Source organism: Aethalodelphis obliquidens, unplaced genomic scaffold (assembly GCF_003676395.1).
Source record: "Aethalodelphis obliquidens isolate GAN/ISIS:26980383/991018 unplaced genomic scaffold, ASM367639v1 scaffold41, whole genome shotgun sequence".
Taxonomy (NCBI): domain Eukaryota; kingdom Metazoa; phylum Chordata; class Mammalia; order Artiodactyla; family Delphinidae; genus Aethalodelphis; species Aethalodelphis obliquidens.
This window is the reverse complement of record NW_020837985.1, coordinates 10,729,592-10,736,257: the sequence shown is the minus strand read 5'-3', so window position 1 is coordinate 10,736,257 and position 6,666 is coordinate 10,729,592.

Below are 6,666 nucleotides of genomic sequence, written 5' to 3'. Positions count from 1 at the left end.
CATGGCTCACGGGCCCAGCCACTCCGCGGCATGTGGGATCTTCCTGGACCGGGGCATGAACCCGCATCCCCTGCATCGGCAGGCGGACTCTCAACCACTGTGCCACCAGGGAAGCCCCGGGACCTTTTTTTAAATTGAAATATAGTTGATTTACAATGTTGTGTTAATTTCTGTTGCACAGCAAAGTGATATATATATATATATATATATATATATATATATATAAAAAAATATTAAAAAAATACATACATATATTATTTTTTTAATATTCTTTTCCATTATGTTTCATCACCGAATATTGAATATAGGTCCCTGTGCTATACAGTAGGACCTTGTTGTATATCCATTTTCTATATAATTCAACAGAACTTTTTTGATGATTAAATAAGACAATGCTCTTATTGATAACCCTTGTGGACTTCAGTGGAATTACTTCAGATCCTCAAACCTGCAAGGCAGAAAGATTTTTATCCCCTGATAAAATCTCCTTTGCCTAGAAATCACGTTTGCCTTTGGTGAATTTTTCTATAAAAATTGGGAGTACTTGGCACTTTTACTATCCAAATTAGGCAAAAAAGTTGTGATTTCATGTTATCATCAGCCCCCATTTTTGCCATTTCTGTCCTGAGACAGTAATAGGTTCAAAGCCATCTTTCACACTTAACCTCGACCCTCTCCTTGCTGGAATATTTGCTCAACTGTAGACTCAGGGCAGAATCTTTCTTCATCCATCTCCATAGCCAGGCAAGCTTGGCACATTGTACAACCCCTCGCAGCACAGTACAAGAGCAATGCAGGTGACACCCGGATGTGACTTGGTATTGCATGTCATGGAGTAATTAAAATAGGGAGATGTGCTAGGCAGAATCCCAAAGTGGCTCAAGACTCTTGACCCCTGGGGTATATCCTTGCAGAGTCCCCTTCCCTGGAGTGTGAATAGGATGGGTTTCATTTTGGTTATTAGGTAAAATGAGAAAGAGGTTTGGTGGATACAATGAAGGTCCCAAACCAGCTTGTCTTTGAGTTACTCCAAAGGAAGTTTATCCTGAGTGAGTCTGACCGAATGAGGTGAACCCTTTAAAGGGACCTGGCACTTCATAAGGAAGAGATTTAAAGTACAAAAGATTCTCCTACTGGCTTTGAAGAATTAGTCTGCCACATGAGCCGGCCTAGAGAGGGAGCAACATGACAAGGAGCTGAGAGTGGGCCCCAGCCAACAGCCAGCAAGAAAATGGGGGTCTCAACCACACAATCACAAGGGGATGACTCCTGTCAACAACCAGTGAGCTTAGTGTAAGACCCCGAACCTCAGGTGGGACCCCAGCCCAGATGACACCTTGATGCTAGTCTGGTGAGACCCTGACCAGAGAACCCAGTTAACCCGTGTCCAGACTTCTGACCCGCAGAAAGTGTGAGATAATAGATGTGTACAGCTTTAAGTCTCTAAATGTGCGGTAATATGTTTTGCAATAACTACATGCAATGCAAAGTGTGTGCAGGAGTGAGAAACCCATTTGGCCATCCCTGTCATTTTCTCTTGAGAGCCTGCATTTTCTGTGGCATTGCAGTAAAAAAATCAGTGTCCTTCTTTGCTCAGAAGGGAAGGGAAGTGTAAATTTTGGCAGGGCCTCGTGGAGATATAGCTCCCCAGGTGCTTGGTGAGTAGAAAGAAGTAGATAAGTGGGTTCTATTATCTTCACTATCCTGCCGAGGCCAAGGAGGAGAAGCAGGCTCTGAGGTCTAGACCCACGTACCTCCCTACCAGTGTAGATCTGGAAGCTTCTGGGTCCAGAGCTAAGAAGAGAGGTCCAGACTGAATATGGCTTTAGGAGGCACCTGCATATGGATGGTAATGAATCTGCAGTGGATGTCTCCATTGCCAGAAAGATTGTGAATGGTGAGAACAGAAGATGTGGGGAAGAATCCTGGAAAACACCTACGCTTACATTTAAGAAACAGCCAGAAAAGAGCAGGCTGGCAAAGCCAACTGAAGTGGAGCCGTGCAGGGGCAGGAAGGCAATGGGGAGGGTGTGATGTCACGAGAGCCAAGGAAGAGAGGAGAGAAAAAGGGAGGATCAGAAGAACTAAACACAGCGGAGAGGCAGGTACAATGCAGACCGGAGAAGGGCTTTACTCAACCTAAGGTTGACGAGGTTGTCAGAGATCTTGGCCAGAGCACTTTCAGAGGAGTATTGGGGCAGGAGCCAGAGCGAGGTGATGTGACGGGTAAATACAGTACGGAGTAAGGATGGAGCATCATTCTTTCAAGAACTTTGTCTGGGGCTTCCCTGGTGGCGCAGTGGATAAGAATCCGCCTGCCGATGCAGGGGACATGGGTTTGAGCCCCGGTCCAGGAAGATCCCACATGCAGCGGAGCAACTAAGCCCGTGTGCCACAACTACTGAAGCCCACGTGCCTAGAGCCCGTGCTCCACAACAAGAGAAGCCACCGCAATGAGAATAGCCCGTGCACCGCAACACAAAGAGTAGCCCCCACTCGCCGCAACTAGAGAAAGCCCGTGTGCAGCAACGAAGACCCAATGCAGCCAAAAATAAATAAAATTAAATCTTTAAAAAAAATTTTAAAAAAAAGAACTTTGTGCAGGGTGGGGAGAGACAGGAGGAGGAGGACAGTGAGGGACTGTGGGGGGAGCAAGAATTGGTTTGAATTCTGACGGGAAGGAGTCAATATAGATGGAGAAGCCTCCCACCAAGAAGGACTTCTGTTCCCTAAGCCCAGGTCTTTTACAATATCTGCAAGCCTTCTGAGACGATGGGGGAGAATTTGGGATTGGTAAAGGGATAGGTGGGCTCTAAATTGTTTCTCGAGCCACATTTCTGTTCTTGGTGAAGACTTGATTTGTAAGACAGTACAGCTGTTTTTAATTCCTCAAAAAAAAAAAAAAAAAAAAACTGGGCTGCAACTTGAATGAAATAAGGTGCTGACCCACTCATCCAACTACATATCTGAAATTTGCTTCTTTGTATCGGAGAGAAGGTCTTCAACTAAGATGGAAATCAAAAGAAAAAAATAGAAACGTAACATATTTTTCTCTTACGTATTTATAAACTTTCCAGAGCACCTACTGTGTGTAAGGCCCCGGCTGCGTTGGATACTGCAGTTGGAGAGGGGTGGAGAAAGGTTGCAATTCGAGGTTAATAATTTTCCACCCTGTTCTTAGAAACATCTTCAAAGCCATGCTAACAGTTTGGCTCTGGTAGATAAAGTGCCATCAACCCTTGCCTCTGATGTTATTTGGTTCTCAGTCTTCTAGACATTGTTCCACTAATTGGCTTCCCAGAGCTGCTTGCTTGGCTCTGCCAAGGGGTGATTAACAGGCTGTGCTGATGCGGCTCCCAGCCCTCCCGAGGGGTAGCACGTGAGCTGGAGCCCTTGGAAAGCTGGGGGCCGGAGAGGGTCCTTCCTAAGGCCAGAGCATCCCATGGTTCCGGAGGCCTGAGGCTAAATTCCATGCAAGGCGCCCTTGTGCTTTATTTCTTCTCTGCGTTGACCTATCCTGGGAAAGACTTGGGACAAAGTACCGTTGTTTAGCTTGTGGACACAAGAAACAAACAAAAAGACATGGCTAAGAAGGGAACGGGGCATTCTAAGCTTGGGCTTCTCAAGCTATCTGTATAAAGGTTTGTTTTGTTTAATTTCTTGGTGTAGACTCACTTCCTGTCATTGGACCCGTAACACATTGTTCATGGACATGCCTTGGTTCAACGACCTGGCTTTGGTCAATTTCTTCTTTTAATAGTGATGCTAATTTGGATGCCTTACCCGTGCCCCGGGGGTTAGGGGTGGTCAACCGTATTTACCTTCAGAGCCCAGCGAGCTCAGGTCAGAGCCTTCATTCCACAGACTGTGTCTCACCCCCCTTCTGGTGGGTTTCCAGGGAAACAGGCCCCCAGACAAGGATTTGAGTGCTAGGAGATTACTAGGTAATGACCCCAGAAAGAATTGTTAAAAGATTGGGAAAATGAAATGAGGCAGGGAAGGAGTCACTAAGAGGGGGCATGAAAAGCAAGTCATCATGGGGGCAACTGGCCTTGGTCCTGCTCGGGGAAGTTCTGAGAAATCGGGGGACACTCACCTCGCAGTCAGTCCACTCAGGGCACAGGGTTTGGTGTTAATGCAGAGCTGCCATGCACAGGTTGAGAGCTGCTGGTGGTAATCCTTCCTCACTTCCTGCCCACAGGCTCTAGTGTGCAGAGAGCTTCCAGGCAAGAACAGGCAGGGAGCTCAGGCTGGAACAGCTGGACAAGGACGGAGTCAGCAGCCTGTGCTGCGCGTGCAGCCTCCAGGTACAGTGCCACAATGCCTGCGTTTTCCTTTTGCTCCGTGCCCATCGCATTGTTTGGAATTATCTGTTTCCTTGTTTCTTTCATAGAGTCTAGGACCTAGACTGTGAGCTCCTCTAAGGCAGAGGCTGTTCCCTCGATGTCTGAACCTCATCGTAGGGTGTGGTCTTTAGTACCCAGAAGATGAGGAATGCATAACTCTAACCCTCACAACACCCCAGGGTGGGATTGCTCTTATCCTCAGTTTATAGATGAAGAGACCGAGGCTCTGACAGTGCTGTGACCTGCACAAGGTTATGTAGCTAACCAGTGGCAGACTCAGATCTCCCAATTCCAAATCCTGGTTCTTCTTTGTCTGATTACAGCTACCTAGAATTTTCATCTCCATTCCTTACCCCCATGCTACCCTAACATGCACACACCTACACACACTTTTGACTCCCAATCTGTACATACTTGATACCTTTTTTTTTTTTTGGAAGCAGGCATGGCTTTCTTGACAGAAGAGAAGCCATTTTTCACCTAAGCCATTTTGTGATCTAAGCCTGGCCACAGTGCTTGCCCTGGAACAGGTCTCAGTAATTCATGATCTTAAGGGAACAAAAGAATGCAGGAACAAACTCTTACCAGGCAAGAGAAGTAACAACAGCAAAGATAATGTATCCGGGGTGGGGGGTGGGGGGCTTCCCTGGTGGCGCAGTGGTTGAGAGTCTGCCTGCCGATGCAGGGGACACGGGTTCGTGCCCCGGTCCGGGAAGATCCCACATGCCGCAGAGCGGCTGGGCCCATGAGCCATGGCCGCTGAGCCTGCGCGCGTCCGGAGTCTCCGCAACGGGAGAGGCCACAGCAGTGAGAGGCCCACGTAATGCAAAAAAAAAAAAAAAAAAAGATAATGTATCAGTTGTGAAGACTCCCAATCTGTTTCAATGGTATGGTAAAGATTAGCCTGAAGCGCCCAACCCCAGATCAACTGGAACCTAAGAGGTGATGATGTTGACCTTTTCTGACCCTCCTGAGTTTAGTCAACTAAAGCTCTGACTCTGTTGACAGCCCAAGCTCCTTCATGAACATGCATGTACATGAACATGCATGAAGCTTAAAACTTCCCCAATACAGCTGTTTGGAGAGACAGTGCTTTGGGAAAGTTCCCCCGATATTGTCCTCACTTGCTGCAAGTAATAAATCCTTCCTTCTCCTACTCTTTGGCTTGGTTGTGTCTTTTGGCTCGACACCCACCAAGAGGCGAACCCAGTTTTCGGGTAACAAGAATATTCTTGATAGATATTTACAGGTTGCAAACCCGGCCAGGGTCTTTGGAGTTGTCTATCTTGAGGCCGTTCAGGATGGCCCCCAATGGACTTCACAATATAAAAGGAAGGGAAGGAGAGTGGCTTCAGCTCTGTCTCCCTCAAGCTCACCGGGAACTGTCCCCTGGAGTCATACCCACCCTGTATCTCCTGAAGGTGTTTTTTTTTTTTCTTTTTTTTTTCTTTTATTGCGGTACGCGGGCCTCTCCCCGCCGTGGCCTCTCCCGTCGCGGAGCACAGGCTCGGGACGCGCAGACCCAGCGGCCATGGCTCACGGGCCCAGCCACTCTGCGGCATGCGGGATCCTCCCGGACCGGGGCACGAACCCACGTCCCCTGCATCGGCAGGCGGACTCTCAACCACTGTGCCACCAGGGAAGCCCCCCTGAAAGTGTTTTTAATTTCGGTGACTCTTAGCAGGCTCAGCTGTGCCTGTTGACTTTTTCCCTGCAAGGACTGCTTTGTTTTGTTTCGGTTTTTTTTGAATTTTATTTTGTTTATTTTTTTATACAGCAGGTTCTTATTAGTTATCTATTTTATACACATCAGTGTATACATGTCAATCCCAATCTCCCAATTCATCCCACCACCACCCCCCTGCTGCCACTTTCCCCCCTTGGTGTCCCTACATTTGTTCTCTACATCTGTGTCTCTATTTCTGCCCTGCAAACTGGTTCATCTGTACCATTTTTCTAGGTTCGACATCTGTGCGTTAATATACGATATTTGGTTTTCTCTTTCTGACCCTGGAAGGACTTGTGAAGCTTGCTTTTGAGTGCAGGCCCTGTGCCTGGCCCTACCACTCTCTCCATCGCTCTGCTCTCTTGCCACACTGGCTTCTGGGAATTCCTCAACCAATGTCTTGCTGTCCCCATCCTGGGGACTTTGCACATGCTGTTCCCTCTGCCTGGAAAGCAGTTCCCTTGCTTCTGCCTAATTACCTGTAACCCTTCCCATTGATCAGCTCTGGTGTCTTCCTGAGGGAAGACTTCTTTTTTTTTTTTTTTGCGGTACGCGAGCCTCTCACTGTTGTGGCCTCTCACGCTGTGAAGCACA